This window comes from Zea mays, chromosome 1 (genome assembly GCF_902167145.1).
Source record: "Zea mays cultivar B73 chromosome 1, Zm-B73-REFERENCE-NAM-5.0, whole genome shotgun sequence".
NCBI lineage: Eukaryota > Viridiplantae > Streptophyta > Magnoliopsida > Poales > Poaceae > Zea > Zea mays.
Window position 1 is genome coordinate 156,258,934 of NC_050096.1, and position 25,647 is coordinate 156,284,580.

The following is a 25,647-nucleotide window of genomic DNA, read 5'->3' on the forward strand; positions in this document are numbered from 1 at the left end:
GAGAGGCTAGCTTCGAGTTTCGGAAATCCCATACTTTTGGCCATCTCCCAGCAGACAGATATCTCTTTGTTGTCCGGGAGATAGTACAGGAAATCATCTTTGTCCGTGCCTTTAAACACTAAGGCCCCCTTTGGATATTTTAGTTCTCGGGCATAGTGTTTGGCCTCTAAAATTTCTTCTTCGGATAATATTTTCCTTGAAGCATGTCGAATAATATAATCAAGATCTTCACACGGAGCTTCGGGAGCAGGAGATTTAGCTTTTTCCGTCACGTCCTGCCCCACTGCCATGCCGGCATTTGGAGATTCTCGTTCAGCCTTATCCTCAGTAGCAGCAGGCTTCGTCTCAATGGGCACTGAAGGCCCAGCTTCGGCAACTTTCTTCGCAGGGGCAGGAGTCAATGCCTTTGTGGTTTCCATAACAGCGTCTAGCAGCGCTAGCCATTCTCCTCCTCTTGGGAGTTGTGGCAGGAGCCTTTGTCACCTTCGGCAGTTCTGCCTCTGTCGGTGGACTCAGAATTTCTGGCAACATTAATGTTTTCTCCAACTCTAGCTCTTTGGCCATATCATCTTTGGTTTCGGCTGACCCGACTATAGGCACCTTCGGCACTACAATCGATCCTTCAGCGCTTCGAACGGCGGGAGCAGCTGAGAGCACCTAGAGGGGGGGGGGTGAATAGGTGATCCTGTAAAAACTTAAAACTTATAGCCACAAAACTTGGTTAAGTGTTAGCACAATGAAATCAAGTGGCTAAGGACCGAGCTCTTGTGAAACACAATAGTCACAGTGAGAACAAGCACAAGAGACACGATGATTTATCCCGTGGTTCGGCCAAGTATAACACTTGCCTACTCCACGTTGTGGCGTCCCAATGGACGAGAGTTGCACTCAACTCCTCTCAAGTGATCCAATGATCAACTTGAATACCACAGTGTTCTTCTTTCTTTACTCTTTCCCGTTTGCGAGGAATCTCCACAACTTGGAGTCTCTCGCCCTTACAATAAGGATCAAAGTGAAAGCACTAGAGTAAGGGAGGGAAGCAACACACACAAATCCGCAGCAATACGCACACACACAGCCAAGACTTGAGCTCAAAATGAATAGCACAAAGTTCACCACTAGAACAGAGCTCAAATCACTAAGAAAGTCAATCGAGTGCGCAAAGACGGAGTGTGAATGATTAATAATGCTCAAAGTATGCTTGGTTGACTCCTTCATGCGCCTAGGGGTCCCTTTTATAGCCCCAAGGCAGCTAGGAGCCGTTGGAGGCATTCTTGGAAGGCAATTCTTGCCTTCTGTCGGGTGGCGCACCGGATAGTCCGGTGCACCACCGGACATCCCCTGTTCACTGTCCGGTGCAGATCGCCTTCCTAAATTGGCGCAGCCGACCGTTGAAGACTTGGAGCCGTTGGCGCACCGGACACTGTCCGGTGCACACCAGACAGTTCGGTGCCCCCATCAGACCGTTGGCTTGGCCACGCGTCACGCGCGGATTGCACGGCCGACCGTTGGCCCACTGGACAGTCCGGTGAATTTTAACCGTATGCCGCCAACGAATTCCCGAGAGCGGCCAGTTGACCAGACGCCAGCCTGGCGCACCGGACACTGTCCGGTGCACCCCGGGACACTGTCCGGTGCACCCAGACTGCGCATAGTCTTGACTGCCCCAACCAAGTCTTTTTCCTTTTGTATTTTCTCTGATTCTAGCACTTAGACAAATATGTTAGTACACAAAAACCAATGTACTAAGTCTAGAATCATACCTTTGTGTTGATTTACACTTCATCCACCATTTGGAACAATTTAATACTTAAACCATTTGTGTTGGGCACTTAATCACCAAAATACTTAGAAATGGCCCAAGGGCACATTTCCCTTTCAATCTCCCCCTTTTTGGTGATTTATGCCAACACAACACAAAGCAACACATAGAAGTGCAACATTAATGCAAATAAGAACAAGAATTGTTTTTTATTCAAATTTGGCATATTTGGATCATTCTTTGCCACCACTTGGTTTGTTTTTGCAAATCAAACTCAATTTCCTATCTCTAAGTCAAACACACTTGTTGAGACGTAAAGAGAGGTATTCCAAGAGAAATTGATCAAAGATTCAAAAACTCCCCCTTTTTCCCATAATCAAACATTCTCCCCACAAGATACCAACTTTTGACAAAAACTAACTCTGCTATTTTCAAAATTCTCAAGTGGTAGCTGATCCATTTGCTTTAGCCTTAATTTCTCCCCCTTTGGCATCAAGCACCAAAATGGGATAATTGTTGGCCCTTTAACCCCATTGCCTCACCAAAATTTCCAATTAGGAGTAAAAAGGCAATAAGAGCATGGAGATTAACTTGGAGTAAATTACCCTCTCATCGGAGTGCAGTGGAAGTCTTTCATGGTCCAAGTCCACCTTTCCCTTTCAATCCACTTTTGAGACTAAAACAAGTAAACTCAAATACAAGGTTAGTCTCAAAGTGTCAAGTTGTAGCATGCCTCCCCCTAAATAAGTGCATCACTTGCAAATGGACGTGTGAGGTCCGGGGATCATGTGTACAACTTGAGCACCATAAATAAGCAACAATATGCATAAAGGAACATGATCAAAGGCATAAACACATGTATGTTATAGATCAATCCAAGTTACGTGAATCTAAGACATTTAGCTCGCTACGCAGCCTGCAAAAGGTTGACTCATCTAGAGGCTTGGTAAAGATATCGGCTAGCTGGTTCTCGGTGCTAACAAAAAACACTTCGATATCTCCCTTTTGCTGGTGGTCTCTCAAAAAGTGATGCCGGATGTCTATGTGCTTTGTGCGGCTGTGTTCAACAGGATTATCCGCCATGCGGATTGCACTCTCATTGTCACATAGGAGTGGGACTTTGCTCAGATTGTAGCCAAAGTCCCTGATGGTTTGCCTCATCCAAAGTAGTTGCGCACAACACTGTCCTGCGGCAACATACTCGGCCTCAGCGGTGGATAGGGCAACGGAAGTTTGTTTCTTAGAACTCCAAGACACCAGGGACCTTCCTAAGAATTGGCACGTCCCTGATGTACTCTTCCTATCAACCTTGCATCCAGCATAATGGGAGTCTGAGTATCCAATCAAGTCAAAGGTTGACCCCTTTGGATACCAGATCCCGAAGCAAGGCGTAGCAACTAAATATCTAAGTATTCGCTTAACGGCCACAAGGTGACACTCCCTTGGGTCGGATTGAAATCTAGCACACATGCATACGCTTAGCATAATATCCGGTCTACTAGCACATAATTAAAGCAAAGAACCTATCATAGACCGCTATGCCTTTTGATCAACATACTTACCTCCTTTGTTGAGGTCGACATGTCTGTTAGTTCCCATTGGAGTCTTTGCGGGCTTGGCGTCCTTCATCCCAAACCGCTTGATCAAATCTTGCGTGTACTTCGTTTGGGAGATGAAGGTGCCATCCTTAAGTTGCTTTACTTGGAACCCAAGGAAGTAGTTCAACTCGCCCATCATTGACATCTCAAATTTTTGAGTCATCACCCTGCTAAACTCTTCACAAGACTTTTGGTTAGTAGAACCAAATATTATGTCTGTTGGGGGTATGCTTCGAAGCCGAAGATCCTAAAGAAAGAGAACACCTTCGGCAGATCCTATCGGAAGCAGCGCCGAAGCTATCACCTATAAAGCGTCGGCACAGGGACAGATCTCAAGACGAAGGGGTGAACCGACTTAAAGATGAAATGACTTAGAAGACCCGCGATGTTTTGTGTCATTATTGTAGTCGATTGTAAGGGGCATAAATGTAATTTTACATAGGCTGCGCCTTGTGCCTATAAATAGATGAACAGTACCCCTGTACTGTTCACGCAATCTTGTAACTGCTGACACATTATGCTGGAGTTATTGCTTTCTGCCAGGACGAAGGTATAAACGTACCTAAACATTATGTTTTAATATTTGAATTCATATAATAAAATACGTGAGCAATGTTATCTATTTTTAATATATCTTTCTATAATGTTTCATGTTTTACATTTTATTTCATGTTGTTTCATAAGTCTAATCATGAAGGTGTGACCTTCGTGATATTTTGCTCATGGCCTTCGTCCGAAGCTCATTAGATCCTCGGGGAAATAATGCTTCAGCAGACGAAGGGCATTAATACTTAACATTTTATGTTGCCTTGTTCTTAATTCATAGCATTTGAGAACAAGTCCCCAACATTGGCGCCCACCTCCAGTGAACTCACTTCCACTTTTTTGAGCTGATGGCTTCGTTCAACAATCAAGCTGGAGCTGCTTCGGCTCCGAAGCTGGTACTCCCGATAACAGGCGGTTCATGCTCAGAGCCAGCCAACAAGAAGCAGAAGAAGGAGGCACAGAGAAGGGTACAACATGTCGGGGTGCAAGGACCCTTCATCAAGTCAAGATGGTCCCACATCCCAATTACCTTCTCCCAAGAGGACCTTCAGCTCAAGGATTACCCTCACAATGATGCTATGGTTATTTCTTGTGTTATCAAAGGATTTCTGGTCCACAATGTTCTGGTTGATACAGGCAGTGCAGCGGATATTATATTTGCTAAGGCCTTCAGACAGATGCAAGAGCTAGAGGATAAGATTCATGATGCTACACACCCTCTTTGTGGCTTCGGAGGAAGGCAGATTGTAGCGCTCGACAAGATTACCATGCCAGAAACCTTCGGATTTGTGAACAATACAAGGACTGAGGAAGTTGTGTTCGATATTGTCGACATGGAGTACCCCTACAATGCAATCATTGGTCATGGGACACTCAATGCTTTTGAAGCAATTCTTCACCCAGCATATCTTTGCATGAAGATACCTTCGGACCAAGGGCCTATTGCTATTCATGGAAGTTAGGAAGCTGCTAGAAGGGAGCAATACAAGTACAAAAGGAAACTGGACAGATTCAAAAGCAATCCATAACATAGATGGGGTTGAAGCTTGTGAGCAATACAAGTACAAAAGGGAGAAGGCTGCTTCGGCTGATCAGCCGAAGCCCATGCTTTTATGTGAAGATATAGCAGAGCAGAAGGTGCTGCTAGGATCTCAATTGTCTGAGGAGCAGGAGAAAACCCTAATAAGGTTCCTGTTCAACAACAAAGATGTCTTCGCATGGTCAGCTAATGATCTCTATGGTGTCAACAGGGATGTTATTGAACACTCGCTCAATGTTGATCCATCCTTCAGACCCAGAAAGCAGAGGCTTCGGAAAATGTCTGATGACAAAGCCTAAGGTGCTCGGAACGAGGTAAAAAGACTTCTTAGCGCTGGAGTCATCAGAGAAGTAAAATACCCAGAATGGCTAGCTAACACTGTCATGGTGAAGAAGGCCAATTGTAAATGGAGAATGTGCATCGATTTTACTGATCTCAACAAGGCTTGTCCGAAGGATGAGTTTCCATTACCGAGGATAGATTCTCTAGTAGACGCAGTAGCTTCGTCAGAGCTTATGAGTCTACTAGATTGTTATTCAGGCTATCATCAAATTTGGATGAAAAAGGAAGACGAGCCAAAAACAAGCTTCATCACCCCTAGTGGTACATATTGTTACCTTCGGATGCTTGAGGGGCTCAAGAATGCTGGAGGAAGCTTCAGCAGGATGACAACCAAAGTCCTTCATTCTCAGATAGGTAGAAACACGCTAACAGATGTTGATGATATCATAGTAAAAAACACGAAGCAAGAAAATCACATTGCTGATTTACAGGAAACATTTGCTAACTTTAGGCAAGCTGGCCTGAAGTTGAATCCAGAAAAATGTGTCTTCGGAGTAAAGAAGGGCAAATTCCTTGGTTGTCTAGTTTCAACAAAAGGAATCGAAGCTAATCCAAACAAAATTGAAGCCATTCTTCGGATGGAGCCGCCAAGCACAAAGAAGGGGGCTCAGTGGCTAACAGGAAGATTGGCATCTTTGAATCGATTTATATCCAGATCAGCAGAGAGAAATTTACCGTTCTTTGAAGTGCTGAAATCGGCCAAAGTCTTTCAATGGGGATCAGTTCAGCAGAAAGCCTTCGAAGAGCTGAAGCAGTATCTGATCGATCTAACGACGCTAACTCCACCAGCGCCAGGGGCTCCTCTGCTACTGTATGTGGCAGCTTCACACTCTGCAGTGAGTGTGGCGCTTGTCTAGGAGAAGCTTGAAGGACAAACTAAAAAGCAAGCCCCAGTGTACTTTGTATCCGAAGTTCTCAGTTTATCAAAGAAAAACTATACAGAATTGGAGAAGGTGCTATATGCTGTCTTAATGGCCTCCAGGAAGCTTCATCACTACTTTCAAGCATATCATATAATTGTTCCTTCATCACAGTCTTTGAAGGATATTATGAGGAACAGAGAAGCTACTGGAAGAATTGGAAAATGGGCTGCAGAACTCAACGAATTCAGCATTGATTATGTGCATAGATCCTCGATTCAGTCCCAGGCGTTAGCAGACTTCATCGCTGACTGGATGCCAGGGGCTCAGGAAGAAGAAGCAAGTAAAGATGTCGAAGCCTAGACAGTGTTCTGCGACGGTTCCTGGGGAACCTTCGGGGCAGGTGCAGCTGCTGTTTTAGTTGCACCTTCCAAAGCTAGAACATGTTATGCAGTGAAACTTGATTTCAGCTGCACAAATAATATTGCTGAATACGAAGCTTTACTTTTGGGGCTTCGGAAGTTAAAGGCAATGGGGATAAGAATGGCGGTTCTCAAAACCGATTCCCAAGTTATTTCTGGTCATATTGACAAGAGTTGTAAAGCAAGAGACTCGAAGCTTGAGAAATATTTGGATACAGTTCGAAGGCTTGAAGCTTCCTTCGAAGGATTTTCTGTCAAGAATATCTCACGAGGAGAAAATGAGCACGCTGATCTGCTAGCCAAGTCAGCGGCACAGGGGCTGCCTTTACCTTCGGAAGTATTCTTTGAAACAATAAAAGCACCTTCGGTGGAACTTCTTGAAAGAGCAGTGCTCAATATATCTCCTGTTTATAGTGAAGATTGGAGAACCGAAATCATGTCTTTTCTCCAGGGCAATTTTCTTTCAGATGACGAAGCTTATAATAAGAGAATAGAGGCAAGAGCTCGACCATATGTAATAATAGAAGGGGAGTTATACAATCGTGGAGTTTGTTCTCCATTGCTCAAATGTTTATCCAGAGCTGAAGGTATAGAATTGATGAAGGAAATACACGCAGGCCTGTGTGGTTCTCACATCGGATCTAGGCCTCTGCTAGGGAAAGTTTTTCGTCAGGGATTTTATTGGCCGAAGGCAGCTTCGGATGTAGCAGAGTTAGTCCAAAAATGCGAAGGCTGTCAAAAATGTGCAAGAGATCAAAAACAGCCTTCGTCTTTGACTCAATTAATACAGCCCACTTGGCCATTGCAAAGGTGGGGCCTCGATTTGCTATGCCCACTTCCACCAGCACAAGGAAATCTAAAATATGTTGTGGTGGCAGTGGAATATTTTTCTAAGTGGATTGAGGCGAAACCTTTAGCCACAATAACTTCGGTCACTGTTCAAAAATTTTTCTGGCAAAATATTATTTGTCGTTTCGGAGTGCCGAAGGCTATTACTGTGGACAACGGGACACAGTTTGATGCCGAAGCTTTCAAAGAGTTTTGTGAACAAATTGGCACGAAGATTCATTTTGCATCGGTTAGGCATCCGGAGTCAAATGGACTTGTTGAAAGAGCTAATGGCATTATAATGACAGGAATAATGAAGTTAATCTTCATCAGCCCAGGGGAAAGTGGCCAGATGAGTTAATCAAAGTGGTGTGGAGCCACAACACAACAATGTCAAGGTCAACAGGCTTTACACTATTTAAACTGCTGTTTGGTGACGAAGCAATAACCCCAGAAGAAGCTAAAGTGGGATCAATAAGAATAGTGGCTTCGACGGAGGACGAAGCTGATTATTCTTTGGCAAAAGATGTTGTAGAAGGGATCAGGCTTCAGGCTGTGGAGAATATCAATAAATATCAAGCCAAAACAATAAAATGGCGTGACAGAAAAGTTTGGTTAAAAAATATCAAGCCAGGACACTTGGTACTTCAGAGAGTTGCCAACCCAGATACAGTAGGCAAGCTATAGTTAAAGTGGGAAGGACCTTTTCTGGTAGTATCTTCGACAAGACCCGGTTCTTACAGATTGAAGGATATGGACGGCAACGACATTCCTAGATCTTGGAATGCGGATGAGCTTCGGCGATATTATGTGTAGCTTGATGTAATCTTTTTTATTTTTTATTTTCTATTTTTTCCTATGGCACCCTTTTCCTTTCCAAAGGGGGAGAAAGGTTTTTAATGGGGCCATAGCATGTAATTTCTCTTTTTCTTATTTCAGCTCTACAAGAGCAATATCCCCCAAGGATGTAAATGTAAAAACTGAGCATGCACCATCGAGTGCAAAGAGAAAAGAAAAAACAGGGAGAAGCTCGAAAGACGTCCCTAAGGGGATGCAGAGCACGACGAAGGTACAAAAATTCGTTCCTAAGGGAGCGCAACGTAAGTTTTCTGCTCAAAAGTCGTTCCTACGGGGATGCAGAGCTTACAGCGAAAAGTCAACGCTGATTCCGCCAAAATATAAGGCGAAGCACGAAAAGTCTACGTGATACCGCCGAAATAGAAGGCAAAGAAGTTCAAAAGACGTTCCTAAGGGAATGCAGAACTTACAGCGAAAAGTCAGCGCTGATACACCGAAAAATAAGCGGTGAAGCCGAAAAATAAACGGCAAAGAGACTTTGGTTGTTCCTAAGGGAACGAAGGCTTTGTTTATGGCTTCGTATATGTGGGTTTGGACATTCATTTGCACGATACATTACATCATACATTTGCATTCATAAACATTCATTTAGACATACATAGGATCATCATCATCATAACATAAACAGTTACTTCAGTTCTAAAGAGAAGGCTTCGGAAAAAAGAAAAAGTAGTTTTATGCTTCGCTGTGTACGAAAAGAAGGGAAGGTGTTTTTCGCCTTCGGCTCAAAAATGCTAATTTCGTTCACAACAAAGCACTTTATACATTGATGGAAAGGTAAGAATAAATTACAAGGTATGGACAAGGTCCACGAAGTAGATTTTAATTACAACATTCTTTACACAAATTATTACAAGAGTTTTTAGAGTTTTTTCTACAGACTATTCAAGCTTCGTCTGTGTCCATGGAGCTTCGTCTTTTTACTCCTCAGCTTCGGCCTCGGCTTCGTCAACCTGTACATATTAAAGTACTGTAAGCAAAATTCAATTTCAAAGGAAGAGGTAAGTATAAGGTATGATTTTGTTACCGACTTAAGGTGACTTCGAGCTTCATCACCAGCTTTGCTTCGTCCACCTTTTGTCCATACCAATTTTATAAATCTATTGGCTATGCTTTGGGCAAGGTTGGGAATGTTATCCAAATCTGCTGGTGATAAGTTGAAATTGGGTCTATTGATAATCTTTCTGTGTTCGCAGCCAGACTTCAGAAAGGCAACAGCTATGCCCCGAGAAGCTACCAGGGCACAGAAGTCACCATGTCCAGCTATAACTTCATCAAGGTCATCAATTTCACCTTCGATATGCTCGAAGGCACCTGGCAGGTCTTCAGCCGAAGGAGTAAATTTCTCACTGCTGGCTCCAACAAAATAGAACACCTGCTTCAACCGTTGAACGCATCGATTGCTGAATTCCAGACATTTATCCTGAAGGCTTGTCAATGATTTTTTCAAATCTGAACTTTTTTGGATTTCAGCCTCAAATTTTGCATTAAGCTTCTCCTTTTCTTCTTCGAAGTTTTCTGATTGAGAGAGAAGCTTCATATTTAATTCTGATATTTTAGCTTCGGCTGCCGCCAGCAAGCCTTCCGTTGTCTGGAGTTCGAAGTCTTTCTTTTCAATAGTAGCTGATTGCTCTTTTATTTTGCTCTCTAAATTTTCAATTATAACCTCGTGTTTTTATCTTACAAGTCCTGCTGCATTTTCAAAGCTTTGCTCAGCAGCATACTCTGCACACAAACAACCTTTGTTAGAACACATCTTTGTTACTAAAAACAATAAAAGTTAGAGAAAAGTTGTTTACCTTGAAATTGGAATAAAACAAACTACCGACGATGTGCTGTCGTCGGTAGCGGCTGATATCTATTTCGAGCTTCGGAAAACCGATACTCTTTGATAGAGTCCCGATAACCTTTGCACCAGTTTGATCCCGCACGCAGCCCAACCTTTTGTCATCAATGCCACTGAAGAGAAGTGCTCCAGGCCGATATCCACAAGATATTGCATATTCTTTTAGCTCTTCTTTTTCAGCCTTTGTCAGTTCTTGACCAACTAAGTTTTGAAAGATAAAAGCTTCATCTTCCGAAGGGTCTTTGACTATTTCTCTCTCTCAGGCTCTAAGGCCGTAATCTCTTCGGTGGCTGCGGCAGCCTCTTCTGCGGCAGCTTCTTCCGCAGCCATGTTTAATAATATTTTATCTATATCATCAACCATGCTTTCTAAATTAATATCTTCCACTTCGGCAGCTTCGGCATTTGTAGCTTCAGTAGTTGTTGTGCTCTCAACAGCTGGGGCCTTCGGAGCTGAAGCTTGTGGTGGTGTCCCTTCGATGGCTTCTGTCACTGTAATGATTCTTTGCTTCTTTGGCCTAGCCGCCTTCTTCGTTTTCGCGGGCTCCTTGTCCTTCTGAAAAAGCTTCGTCAGATGTCACCCTAATGGACTCAGCTTGACAGGCAAGGATTCAGTCATTACCTTTAAAATTTCCTCCACATCGGTGGTAGAGGGCGATGCAGCAGTCTCTTCTTCTTCGTCAATTGCTTTTTGCTTCGGAGTCGAAGCTTTTCTCTTCTTTGAAACACCTGTTTTTGGCTCAGGCTCCAGCTTTTTCTTCTTTGGTTGTTTTTCATCGTCTTTATTCAGAGCACCAGCTACTCTTTTCCTCTTTTGGCCTTCAGCATCCTTGTCTAGCCGCTCGTAGTCAGGGTACTCAAAATCCAGAGCATCCATTACTCGATTTAACCTCCGCTTCGGACGAGTGCTGAAGGCCGCAGTCATCAATTGGTCTTCTTTTTTGGAATAATTTCCCAGTATTTCATTGCACATTACTTCAATTGTATCCAGCCACTCTTGGCAAGGTACTTTGAAATGTTTCTTGAATTTGTAATAGTTAGGCAATCGAACAAACTCCCCCTTCTTCTTTTCCTCCTTCAGCTTCGACATTTCCCACTCCTTCAAAGTTGGGAACACTCTGAAGGCCAAAAATTCTTGCACTAGGTCCCTAGTGCCAATATGATCTACAATAACTCAAAATTCAGCCAAGGCAATTTGGCTCGGACTTCCAGGTGTCATATTGCACTGGGGCCTGGTTTCTCCGAAGGTCAATTCTAACGGACTCTGGACTAGCTTCTCTTTCTCTTCATCAACTTTGACATAGAACCACTCAGATTTCCAGCCAGCTGGCCACTTGCCTCGGTAGCTAATTACTGGAAATTTTGTATTCTTGCGATAGGCAAAGTTGTAGCAGCCGAAATTTTCATGTAGCCCATCTCCTCTAGCCTTCGTCTGATAATGCAGCTCGTGTATCCGACAGAAGCCTACACCGAATGGTTCCAGTCCTTGGCTTCGGAGAGCCTAGATGTAAACGCTAAGCCTAACGATAGCGTTAGGAGTTAGCTGATGAAGGTAAATCCCAAACTTATTCAGTACGTCAGCGATCATCTTGTTCAAAGGAAATCTCAAACCAGCCTTGAAAAAACTTTTGAAGACCACTACTTCATCCTTTCCTGGCTTCGGAGTAGTCTCTTCCCCACCGAAACGAACCAGCTCTTTTTTCGCTTCACTGAAATAACCCAATTTCATCATCTTAGGCAGATCATCTTCGGAGATAGTGGATTTCCCGAAATCCAGATGGCTGGGTTTACTTGGCGCTGCACTATAATCATCTTCAGACTTAGTCTCCTCAACATCAGCTTGCTCTGTTTTGGCGACAGGTGCTTCCTCCGATGTTACCAGCCCAGACCGCTTCATTGCTTCTGAAATCGGAACAGTCTCAGTAGCTTTGGTTTCATCTCCCTCGATACCAACTCTGGCAGTGGAACGAACTCTTGCCATTTGATTATGAATTTCTTGAAATTTTTGTTGTTGACTTTTTTGATTTTTCCGAAGCTCTTCCTCTTGTGACAAAGCAGAATCAAAAGCGGCGCTTCGTTTGAGCACGATGATCAAGCTTCGGCTATGGTTAAATTTTTGGCAGCAAAACAGTGCAATAGCAATGAATGATGTGGTAACCTTACACCTACCCGTCTGTTTATATAGTGCCACAGGTGGGAAGGTGAATCGTCAAGATCTCCCGCACCGAACAAACAGTCACCCGCACTCGCTGAACGGTGGGCCACAGGGTCCGAGAGGGTGAATCACCAGGGCGCGCGTAACTGCTACAAGATGGAGCCACCTCGAGCGCGGATTATTTTAATCGTTTCTCGCCAACGAGCTCAGGGAAGGTGTTTTTCGGATCTTCGGCATCCCGAAGCCTAGAAGACTTTTTCACGGATCAAGCTCGTTACAAAAAACGATCTAGCACCGCGAAGGGGCTACTGTTGGGGGTATGCTTCGAAGTCGAAGATCCTAAAGAAAGAGAACACCTTCGGCAGATCCTATCGGAAGCAGCGCCGAAGCTATCACCTATAAAGCTTCGGCACAGTGACAGATATCAAGACGAACGGGTGAACCGACTTAAAGATGAAATGACTTAGAAGACCCGTGATGTTTTGTCATTATTGTAGTCGATTGTAAGGGGCATAAATGTAATTTTACACAGGCTGCGCCCTGTGCCTATAAATAGATGAACAATACCCCTGTACTGTTCACGCAATCTTGTAACTGCTGACACTTTACGCTGGAGTTATTGCTTTCTGCCAGGACGAAGGTATAAACGTACCTAAACATTATGTTTTAATATTTGAATTCATATAATAAAATATGTGAGCAATGTTATCTATTTTTAATATATCTTTCTATAATGTTTCATGTTTTACATTTTATTTCATGTTGTTTCATAAGTCTGATCATGAAGGTGTGACCTTCGTGATATTTTGCTCATGGCCTTTGTCCGAAGCTCATTAGATCCTCGGGGAAATAATGCTTCAGCAGACGAAGGGCATTAATACTTAACATTTTATGTTTCCTTGTTCTTAATTCATAGCATTTGAGAACAAGTCCCCAACAATGTCATCGACATAAATTTGGCACACAAATAATTCACCATCACAAGTCTTAGTGAATAAAGTTGGATCAGCTTTCCCAACCTTGAAAGCATTAGCAATTAGAAAGTCTCTAAGGCATTCATACCATGCTCTTGGAGCTTGCTTAAGTCCATAGAGCACCTTAGAGAGCTTACACATGTGGTCGGGGTACCGTTCATCCTCAAAGCCAAGGGGTTGCTCTACGTATACCTCCTCCTTGATTGGTCCGTTGAGGAAAGCGCTCTTCACATCCATTTGAAACAACCTGAAAGAATGGTGAGCGGCATAGGCTAGCAAAATACGAATAGACTCTAGCCTGGCCACAGGAGCAAAAGTCTCCTCAAAGTCCAAACCTGCGACTTGGGCATAACCTTTTGCCACAAGTCTAGCCTTGTTCCTTGTCACCACCCCGTGCTCGTCCTGTTTGTTGCGGAACACCCACTTGGTTCCCACAATGTTTTGCTTGGGACGTGGCACCAGTGTCCAAACTTCATTTCTCTTGAAGTTATTAAGCTCTTCCTGCATGGCCAACACCTAGTCCGGATCTAGCAAGGCCTCTTCTACCCTGAAAGGCTCAATAGAAGAGACAAAAGAGTAATGCTCACAAAAATTAGCTAATCTAGAGCGAGTAGTTACTCCCTTGCTTATATCACACAATATCTGGTCGACGGGATGATTCCTTTGAATCGTCGCTCGTACTTGAGTTGGAGGGGCTTGTGGTGCTTCTTTCTCCATAACATGATCATCTTGTGCTCCCCCTTGATCACACGCCTCCTCGAGATGAACCTGTTCATCAGTTTGAGTTGGGGGATGCACCATTGTTGAGGAAGAAGGTTGATCTTGCTCCTTTTGTTCCTGTGGTTGCACATCTCCGATCGCCATGGTGCGTATTGCGACCGTTGGAACATCTTCTTCATCTACATCATCAAGATCAACTTGCTCTCTTGGAGAGCCATTAGTATCATCAAATACAACGTCGCTAGAGACTTCAACCAAACCCGATGATTTGTTAAAGACTCTATACACCTTTGTATTTGAGTCATAACCTAACAAAAACCCTTCTACAACTTTGGGAGCAAATTTAGAATTTCTACCTTTCTTCACTAGAATATAACATTTACTCCCAAATACACGAAAGTATGACACGTTGGGTTTGTTACCAGTTAGGAGTTTGTATGACGTCTTCTTGAGGAGGCGATGAAGGTAGACCCGGTTTATGGCATGGCAGGCTGTGTTCACAGCTTCCGTCCAAAACCGTTCGGGCGTCTTGAATTCACCAAGCATCGTCCTTGCCATGTCTAAAAGCGTCCTGTTCTTCCTCTCTACCACACCGTTTTGCTATGGTGTGTAGGGAGCGGAGAACTCGTGCTTGACTCCTTCCTCCTCAAGGTACTCCTCCACTTGAAGATTCTTGAATTCGGACCCGTTGTCGCTCAAATTCTTGAAGATTCACCTTGAGCTCAAATTCATTTTGAGCTCTCTTTAAGAAGCGTTTTAGGGTCCCTTGGGTTTCTTTTTGATCCTGTAAAAACAATACCCAAGTGAAGTAGGGAAAAATCATCAACAATAACAAGACCATACTTACTTCCCCCGATGCTGAGGTAGGCGACGGGACCGAAGAGGTCCATGTGAAGTAGCTCCAAAGGTCTTGATGTGGTCATCACATTTTTGCTATGATGAGAGCTTCCCACCTGTTTACCTGCTTGACAAGCTACACAAGGTCTATCTTTTTCGAAAGTTACATTTGTTAGACCTAACACATGTTCTCGCTTTAGAAGTTTGTGAAGGTTCTTCATCCCCACATGTGCTAGACGGTGATGCCACAACCAGCCCATGCTAGTCTTAGCGATTAGGCATGCATCTAGATCGGCCTCCTCCTTCGAAAAATCAACTAAATAGAGTTTGCCGTCTAGTACACCCTTAAAAGCTAATGAACCATCACTCCTTCTAAAGACAGACACATCTACATTTTTAAATATCAATTGTAACCCATATTACATAATTGACTAACAGACAACAAGTTATACCCGAGCGATTCAACTAAAAACACATTAGATATGGAATGCTCGGATGAAATAGCTATCTTTCCTAGTCCTTTAACCTTGCCTTGATTCCCGTCACCAAATATGATTGAATCTTGGGAATATTTGTTCTTGACGTAGGAGGTGAACATCTTCTTCTCCCCCGTCATGTGGTTTGTGCATCCGCTGTCGATAATCCAGCTTGAGCCCCCGGATGCATAAACCTGCAAGGCAAATTAGGCTTGGGTTTTAGGTACCCAACTCTTGTTGGGTCCTACAAGGTTAGTAACAATAGCCTTAGGGACCCAAATGCAAGTTTTGTCTCCCTTGCATTTTGCCCCTAATTTCCTAGCAACCACTTTCTTATTTTTGCATGTGAGTACAAAATCAGTGTTGCAGGCATGAATAACAGTAGCATTTTCATTATGCATTTTCCTAGGCACATTAACAACATTTCTCCTAGGCATATGATGAACAACATTTTTCCTAGGCATATCTCTACCATGCACAAAGGAAGAATTTGAAGCAATCATGGCATGTGAATCATAAGCATTACAACTCCTATTATGATAAGCATTTCTAGAAAATTTTCTATCATAAATAAATGCATGATTCTTTTGACTACTATTAGCCATAGAAGCCTTTCCCTTTTCCTTGTTGAAAATGGGAGCTCTTTGGCTTGTTAAGTTCTTGGCTTCCCTTTTAAAGCCAAGCCCATCCTTAATTGAGGGGTGTCTACCAATAGTGTAGGCATCCCTTGCAAATTTTAGTTATCAAAGTCATTCTTGCTAGTCTTAAGTTGGGCATTAAGACTAGCCACTTCACCATTTAATTTTGCAATAGAAGTAAGGTGCTCAACACATGCATCAACATTAAAATCCTTACACCTATTACATATTACTACATGTTCAATACATGAGCTAGATTTATTTGCTACTTCTAACTTAGCATTTAAGTCATCATTGACACTCTTTAGACTAGAAATAGACTCATGACAAGTACATAATTCACATGAAAGCATTTCATTTCTTTTAACTTCTAAAGCAAGAGACTTTTGCACACTTACAAATTTATCATGCTCTTCATATAAAAGATCCTCTTGCTTTTCTAGCAATCTATTCTTCTCATTCAACGCATCAATTAATTCATTGATCTTACCAATTTTAGTTATATCTAAGCCTTTGAATAAACTTGCGTAGTCTACTTCATCATCACTAGATTCATCATCACTTGAAGAAGCATATGCAATAGTATTTCAAGTGCTTACCTTCTTCTCCTTTGCCATGAGGCAGGTGTGATGCTCGTTGGGGAAAAGAGATGATTTGTTGAAGGCCGTGGCGGCGAGTCCTTCGTTGTCGAAGTCGGACGAAGAACAATCCGAGTCCCATTCTTTTCCAAGGTGTGCTTCGCCCTTAGCCTTCTTGTAAACCTTCTTGTTCTCTCTCTTCCCATTCTTTCCTTGTTCCTGGTCACTATCATTATCGGGACAGTTAGCAATAAAGTGACCAATCTTACCACACTTGAAGCAGGAGCGCTTTCCCTTCGTCTTGCTCTTTTTGGGATGCTCCTTGCGACCTTTGAGCATCGTCTTGAAGCGCTTGATGATGAGGGCCATTTCATCCTCATTTAGCCCGGCCGCCTCAACTTGCGCCACCTTGCTAGGTAGCCCCTCCCTGCTGCTTGTTGCTTTGAGAGCAATGGTTTGAGGCTCATGGATCGGCATTGGGCCATTCAACGCCTCATCAACATATCTTGCCTCCTTGATCATCATTCGCCCGCTTACAAACTTTCCGAGTATTTCCTCGGGCGTCATCTTGGTGTACCTAGGATTTTCACGAATAGAGTTTACAAGATGAGGATCAAGGACAGTGAAGGACCTTAGCATAAGCCGGACGACGTCGTGGTCCGTCCATCTCGTGCTTCCATAGCTCCTGATTTTGTTAACCAGGGTCTTGAGCCTATTGTACGTTTGAGTTGGCTCCTCCCCCCTGATCATTGCGAACCTTCCTAGTTCGCCTTCCACCAACTCCATCTTGGTGATCATGGTGGCGTCGTTCCCCTCATGTGAGATCTTGAGGGTGTCCCAAATTTGCTTGGCATTATCCAAGCCGCCCACCTTATGATACTCTTCCCTGCACAAGGATGCTAAAAGAACAGTGGTAGCTTGTGCATTTTTGTGAATTTGTTCATTGATAAACATGGGATTATCCGTACTATCAAATTGCATTCCATTTTCTACTATCTCCCATATACTTGGATGAAGAGAGAACAAGTGGCTACGCATTTTGTGATTCCAAAATCCGTAGTCCTCTCCATCAAAGTGTGGAGGTTTACCAAGAGGAATGGAAAGCAAATGAGCATTGGAATTTTGCGGAATACGAGAATAATCAAAATAAAAGTTTGAGTTGACCGTTTTCCTTTTCTCGTCGTTGTCGTCTCTTTGGGAAGAAGAGGACTCGTCGCTGTCATAGTAGACTATCTTCTTGATGCGCCTCTTCTTCTTCCCATCCTTCTTCTTGTGACTTGAGCCCGAGTCAGTGGGCTTGTCATCTTTTGGCTCATTAATGAAGGACTCCTTCTCCTTATCGTTGATCACCATACCCTTTCCCTTAGGTTCCATCCCTTCGGGCGATTAGTCCCTTTCGTGAAGAGAACGGCTCCGATACCAATTGAGAGCACCTAGAGGGGGGGTGAATAGGTGATCCTGTAAAAACTTAAAACTTATAGCCACAAAACTTGGTTAAGTGTTAGCATAATGAAATCAAGTGGCTAAGGACCCAGCTCTTGTGAAACACAATAGTCACAGTGAGAACAAGCACAAGAGACACGATGATTTATCCCGTGGTTCGGCCAAGTATAACACTTGCCTACTCCACGTTGTGGCGTCCCAATGGACGAGAGTTGCACTCAACTCCTCTCAAGTGATCCAATGATCAACTTGAATACCACAGTGTTCTTCTTTCTTTACTCTTTCCCGTTTGCGAGGAATCTCCACAACTTGGAGTCTCTCGCCCTTACAATAAGGATCAAAGTGAAAGCACTAGAGTAAGGGAGGGAATCAACACACACAAATCCGCAGCAATACGCGCACACACACAGCCAAGACTTGAGCTCAAAATGAATAGCACAAAGTTCACCACTAGAACAAAGCTCAAATCACTAAGAAAGTCAATCGAGTGCGCAAAGACGGAGTGTGAATGATTAAGAATGCTCAAAGTATGCTTGGTTGACTCCTCCACTCGCCTAGGGGTCCCTTTTATAGCCCCAAGGCAGCTAGGAGCAGTTGGAGGCATTCTTGGAAGGCAATTCTTGCCTTCTGTCGGGTGGCGCACCGGACAGTCCGGTGCACCACCGGACATCCCCTGTTCACTTTCCGGTGCAGATCGCCTTCCTAAATTGGCGCAGCCGACTGTTGAAGACTTGGAGCCGTTGGCGCACCGAACACTGTCCGGTGCACACCGGACAGTCCGGTGCCCCCATCAGACTATTGGCTTGGCCACGCGTCACGCGCGGATTGCGCGGTCGACCGTTGGCTCACCGGACAGTCCGGTGAATTTTAACCGTACATGAGAGCACCTAGAGGGTGGGGTGAATAGGTGATCCTGTAAAAACTTGAAACTTAAAACCACAAACTTGATTAAGTTTTAGCACAATGAAATCAAGTGGCTAAGGAGAGCTCTTGTGAACCACAATTGACACAGTAAGAACAAGCACAAGAGACACAGAGATCTATCCCGTGGTTCTGCCAAGTACAATACTTGCCTAGTCCACGTTGTGGCGTCCCAATGGACGAGAGTTGCACTCAACTCCTTTCAAGTGATCCAATGATCAACTTGAATATCACAATGTTCTTTTTTCTTTACTATTTCCCGTTTGCGAGGAATCTCCACAACTTGGAGCATCTCGCCCTTACAATGAGATGATCACAAAGAAGCAAAGATGTAAGAGTGGGAAGAGCAACACACACAAGCTTCAAAGCACGAGCACAAACACGCACACAAGTCACAACTTGAGCTCTAAGATCACACACGGAGTTCTCAACTCAAAAGGAGCTCAAATTGCTATCACAACGAATGAAATGCGCTAGAGAGATGTCTTGGTGCTAAGAGATGATCAAAGATTGCTTGGTGTACTCCTTCATGCGCCTAGGGGTCCCTTTTATAGCCCCAAGGCAGCTAGGAGCCGTTGAGAGCAATCCAGGAAGGCAAATCTTGCCTTCTATCGACTGGTGCACCGGACAGTCCGGTGCAGATTTCTTTCCTATTCTAGCGCAGCCGACCGTAGGCGATTTGGAGCCGTTGGCGCACCAGACACTGTCGGGTGCACACTGGACAGTCCGGTGCCCCCATCAGACCGTTGGCCCAGCCACGCGTCATGCGCGGATTGCACGGTCGACCGTTGGCTTAGCCGACCGTTGGCTCACCGGACAGTCCGGTGCACCACCGGACAGTCCGGTGATTTATAGCCGTACGCCGCCATCGAGATTCCCGAGAGCGGCCAGTTGACCAGCGCCAGCCTGGCGCACCGGACACTGTCCGGTGCACCACCGGACAGTCCGATGCACCCAGACTGAGCAGAGTCTTGGCTACTCGAGCCAAGTCTTTTCTATTTGCTTTTTCTCTGATGCTAGCACTTAGACAAATATGTTAGTACACAAAAACCAATGTACTAAGTCTAGAATCATACCTTTGTATTGATTTGCACTTTGTCCACCATTTGTCATAGTTTAACACATAACCATTTGTGTTGGACACTTAATCACCAAAATACTTAGAAATGACCCAAGGGCACATTTCCCTTTCAATCTCCCCCTTTTTGGTGTTTTATGCCAACACAACAAAAAGCAACATATAGAAGTGCAACATGAATGCAAATTAGAACAAGAATTTGTTTTGATTCAAATTTGGCATATTTGGACCATTCTTTGCCACCACTTGGTTTGTTTTTGCAAATCAAACTCAATTTCCTATCTCTAAGTCAAATTCACTTGTTGAGGCATAGAGAAAGGTATTCTAAGAGAAATTGATCAAAGATTCAAAACTCCCCCTTTTTCCCATAATCAAACATTCTCCCTACAAGAGACTAACTTTTGACAAGAAGAGACATTAAGAGTATTATGACAAAACAAAAGTTCTAACTCTACTATTTTCAAAATTTCAAGTGGTAGCTGATCCATTTGCTTTAGCCTTAATTTCTCTCCCTTTGGCATCAAGCACCAAAACAGGATTATTTTTGGCCCTTAAATCCCATTGCCTCACCAAAATCTTCAAATAAGAATAAAAGGCAATAAGAGTATGGAGATGAACTTGGAGTAAGTTACCCTCTCATCGGAGTGCAGTGGAAGTCTTTCATGGTCCAAGTCCACCTTTCCCTTTCAATCTACTTTTGAGACTAAATCAAGCAACCTCTTACACATGGTTAGTCTCAAAGAGTCAAGTTGTAGCACATCTCCCCCTAAATATGTGCATCACTTGCAAATGTACTTGTGAGGTCCGGGGAGTGCTTGTACAACTCGAGCACCATAAATAAACAACAAAATTCATAAAGGAACATGATCAAAGGCATGAAACACATGTATGCTATAAATCAATCCAAGTTCCGCGAATCTAAGACATTTAGCTCACTACCAAGCCTGCAAAAGGTTAACTCATCTAGAGGCTTGGTAAAGATATCGGCTAGCTGGTTCTCGGTGCTAACATAAAACACTTCGATATCTCCCTTTTGCTGGTGGTCTCTCAAAAAGTGATGCCGGATGTCTATGTGCTTTGTGCGGCTGTGTTCAATAGGATTGTCTGCCATGCGGATTGCACTCTCATTGTCACATAGGAGTGGGACTTTGCTCAGATTGTAGCCAAAGTCCCTGAGGGTTTGCCTCATCCAAAGTAGTTGCACGCAACACTGTCCTGCGGCAACATACTCAGCCTCAGCGGTGGATAGGGCAACAGAAGTTTGTTTCTTAGAACTCCAAGACACCAGGGACCTACCTAAGAATTAGCACGTCCCTGATGTACTCTTCCTATCAACCTTACATCCAACATAATCGGAGTCTGAATATCCAATTAAGTCAAAGGTAGACCCCTTTGGATACCAGATCTCGAAGCAAGGCGTAGCGACTAAATATCTAAGAATTCGCTTTACGGCCACAAAGTGACACTCCCTTGGATTGGATTGAAATCTAGCACACATGCATATGTTTAGCATAATATCCGGTCTACTAGCACATAAGTAAAGCAAGGAACCTATCATAGACCGGTATGCCTTTTGATCAACAGACTTACCTCCTTTGTTGAGATCGACATGTGCGTCGGTTTCCCATTGGAGTCTTTGCGGGCTTGGTGTCCTTCATCCCAAACCGCTTGATCAAATCTTGCGTGTACTTTGTTTGGGAGATGAAAGTCTCGTCCTTGAGTTGCTTCACTTGGAACCAAGGAAGTAGTTCAACTCGCCCATCATTGACATTTCAAACTTTTGAGTCATCACCCTGCTAAACTCTTCACAAGATTTTTGGTTAGTAGAACCAAATATTATGTCATCGACATAGATTTGGCACACAAATAAGTCACCATCACAAGTCTTAGTGAATAAAGTTGGATCGGCTTTCCCAACATTGAAAGCATTAGCAATTAAGAAGTCTCTATGGCATTCATACCATGCTCTTGGGGCTTGCTTAAGTCCATAGATCGCCTTAGAGAGCTTACAAACGTGGTCGAGGTACCATTCATCCTCAAAGCCAGGGGGTTGCTCTACATACACCTCCTCCTTGATTGGCCCGTTGAGGAAAGCGCTCTTCACATCCATTTGGAACAACCTGAAAGAATGGTGAGCGGCATAGGCTAACAATATGCGAATTGACTCTAGCCTAGCCACAGGAGCAAAAGTCTCCTCAAAGTCCAAACCTGCGACTTGGGCATAACCTTTTGCCACAAGTCGTGCCTTGTTCCTTGTCACCACACCGTGCTCGTCCTGTTTGTTGCGGAACACCCACTTGGTTCCCACAATGTTTTGCTTGGGACGTGGCACCAGTGTCCAAACTTCATTTCTCTTGAAATTGTTGAGCTCCTCCTGCATGGCCAACACCCAGTCCGGATCTAGCAAGGCCTCTTCTACCCTGAAAGGCTCAATATAAGAGACAAAAGAGTAATGCTCACAAAAATTAACTAATCTAGAGCGAGTAGTTACTCCCTTGCTAATATCACCCAATATCTGGTCGACGGGATGATTCCTTTGAATCGTCGCTCGAACTTGAGTTGGAGGGGCATGTTGTGATTCTTCCTCCATAACATGATCATCTTGTGCTCCCCCTTGATCACACGCCTCTTCTTGATGAACCTGTTCATCGTCTTGAGTTGGGGGTTGCACCATTGTTGAGGAAGAAGGTTGATCTTGCTCCTTTTGTTCCTGTGGCCACACATCTCCAATTGCCATGGTGCGTATTGCGGTCGTTGGAACGTCTTCTTCATCTACATCATCAAGATCAACAACTTGCTCTCTTGGAGAGCCATTAGTCTCATCAAATACAACGTCGCTAGAGACTTCAACCAAACCCGATGATTTGTTGAAGACCCTATACGCCTTTGTATTTGAGTCATAACCTAACAAAAACCCTTCTACAGCTTTTGGAGCAAATTTAGAATTCCTACCTTTCTTCACTAGAATGTAGCATTTACTCCCAAATACACGAAAGTATGAAACATTGGGTTTGTTACCGGTTAGAAGCTCATACGAAGTCCTCTTGAGGAGGCGATGAAGGTAGACCCGGTTTATGGCGTGGCAAGCCGTGTTCACGGCTTCCGACCAAAAATGCTCGGACGTCTTGAACTCTCCAAGCATCGTCCTCGCCATGTCGATGAGCGTCCTGTTCTTCCTCTCTATCACACCGTTTTGCTGTGGTGTGTAGGGAGCGGAGAACTCGTGCTTGATTCCTTCCTCCTCAAGGTACTCCTCCACTTGAAGGTTCTTGAACTCGGACCCGTTGTCGCTCCTTATCTTCTTCACCTTGAGCTCAAATTCATTTTGAGCTCTCCTTAGGAAGCGCTTGAGGGTCCCTTGGGTTTCAGATTTATCCTGCAAAAAGAATACCCAAGTGAAGCGGGAAAAATCATCAACAATTACTAAACCATACTTACTTCCCCCGATGCTAAGGTAGGCGACGGGTCCGAAGAGGTCCATATGCAGCAGCTCTAGGGGTCTTGTTGTGGTCATCACGTTCTTGCTGTGATGAGCATTTCCCACTTGTTTACCTACTTGACAAGTTGCACAAGGTCTATCTTTTTCGAAAGTCACATTTGTTAGACCTAACACATGTTCTCCTTTTAGAAGTTTGTGAAGGTTCTTCATCCCCACATGTGCTAAACGGCGATGCCACAACCAGCCCATGCTAGTCTTAGCAATTAAGCATGCATCTAGACCGGCCTCCTCTTTTGCAAAATCAACTAAATAGAGTTTGATGTCTAGTACACCCTTAAAAGCTAATGAACCATCACTTCTTCTAAAGACAGACACATCTACATTTGTGAATAAGCAATTATAACCCATATTACAAAGTTGACTAATGGACAACAAGTTATACCCGAGCGACTCAACTAAAAACACATTAGAAATGGAGTGCTCGGATGAAATAGCAATCTTTCCTAGTCCTTTAACCTTGCCTTGATTCCCGTCACCAAATATGATTGAATCTTGGGAATCCTTGTTCTTGACGTAGGAGGTGAACATCTTCTTCTCCCCCGTCATGTGGTTTGTGCATCCGCTGTTGATAATCCAGCTTGAGCCCCCGGATGCATAAACCTGCAAGGCAAATTTAGGCTTGGGTCTTAGGTACCCAACTCTTGTTGGGTCCTGCAAGGTTAGTGACAATAGCCTTAGGGACCCAAATGCAAGTTTTATCTCCCTTGCATTTTGCCCCTAATTTCCTAGCAATCACTTTCTTATCCTTTCTACAAATTTCAAAGGAAGCATTGCAAGCATGATAAATTGTAGAAGGTTCATTACTTGCTTTCCTAGGTACATGAACAACATTTCTCCTAGGCATATGATGAATAACATTTTTCCTAGGCATATCATGCACAATAGAAGAACTAGAAGCAGGCATAGCATATGAATCATAAGAATAATTCCTATAAGCATTTCTAGAGAATTTTCTATCACTATAAATGAAAGCATGATTCTTTTGAACACTATTAGCCATAGGGGCCTTTCCTTTCTCCTTGGCGGAGATGGGAGCCTTATGACTTGTTAAGTTCTTGGCTTCCCTCTTAAAGCCAAGCCCATCCTTAATTGAGGGGTGTCTACCAACAGTGTAGGCATCCTTTGCAAATTTTAGTTTATCAAATTCATTTTTGCTAGTCTTAAGTTGGGCATTAAGACTAGCCACTTCACCATTTAGTTTTGCAATAGAAGTAAGGTGCTCAACACATGCATCAACATTAAAGTCCTTACACCTATTGCAAATCACTACATGTTCTACACAAGAACTAGATTTATTTACTCCTTCTAGCTTAGCATTTAAATCATCATTAACACTTTTTAAACTAGAAATAGTCTCATGGCAAGTAGATAATTCACAAGAAAGCATTTCATTCCTTTTAACTTCTAAAGCAAGAGATTTTTGGACATCTACAAATTTATCATGCTCTTCATACAAAAGATCCTCTTGCTTTTCTAACAACCTATTCTTGTCATTCAAGGCATCAATTAATTCATTGATTTTATCAATTTTAGTTTTATCTAAACCTTTGAATAAACTTGCATAGTCTGTTTCATCATCGCTAGATTCATCATCACTTGAAGAAGCATATGTAATAGTATTCCTAGTGCATACCTTCTTTTCCTTTGCCATGAGGCAGGTGTGATGCTCGTTGGGGAAGAGGGATGATTTGTTGACACTACAGGAATTCCGTTGACTCTCGTCGGCCAGATTAATTCCCGTCGGCCAGTGTAAAAGCCGACGGGAATTAAGTAACTCCCGTCGGTCGTCAACTAGCTGACGGGAATTATTTTAATTCCCGTCGGCCACGTCACCTAGCCGACGGGGTTTAGTAATTCCCGTCGGCTTTGTCCCTAAGCCGACGGGGGTTATTTAATTCCCGTCGGCCACGTCATAGGCCGACGGGGATTAATGGTTTTAGAGCAACGGCCGAGCCCGCGCGGACTCATTCTTCCTCCTCTCTCTCGCTGAAATTGACGAGCCGCCGTCGCCACCGCCGCCCGTTCGAGCCGCCGCCTGCCCGAGCCCCAACGCCGGCGCCCGCCCGCGCCACCAACGCCGCCGCCCGCCCGAGCCCCCAACGCCGCCGCCCGCCCGTGCCCCCGCCGCCCGTCTGAGCCGCCGCACGCCCGCGCCCCAACGCCGGCGCCCGCCCGAGCCCCCAACGCCGCTGCCCGCCCGCGCCCCAGCCGCCGCCCGCCCGTGCCCC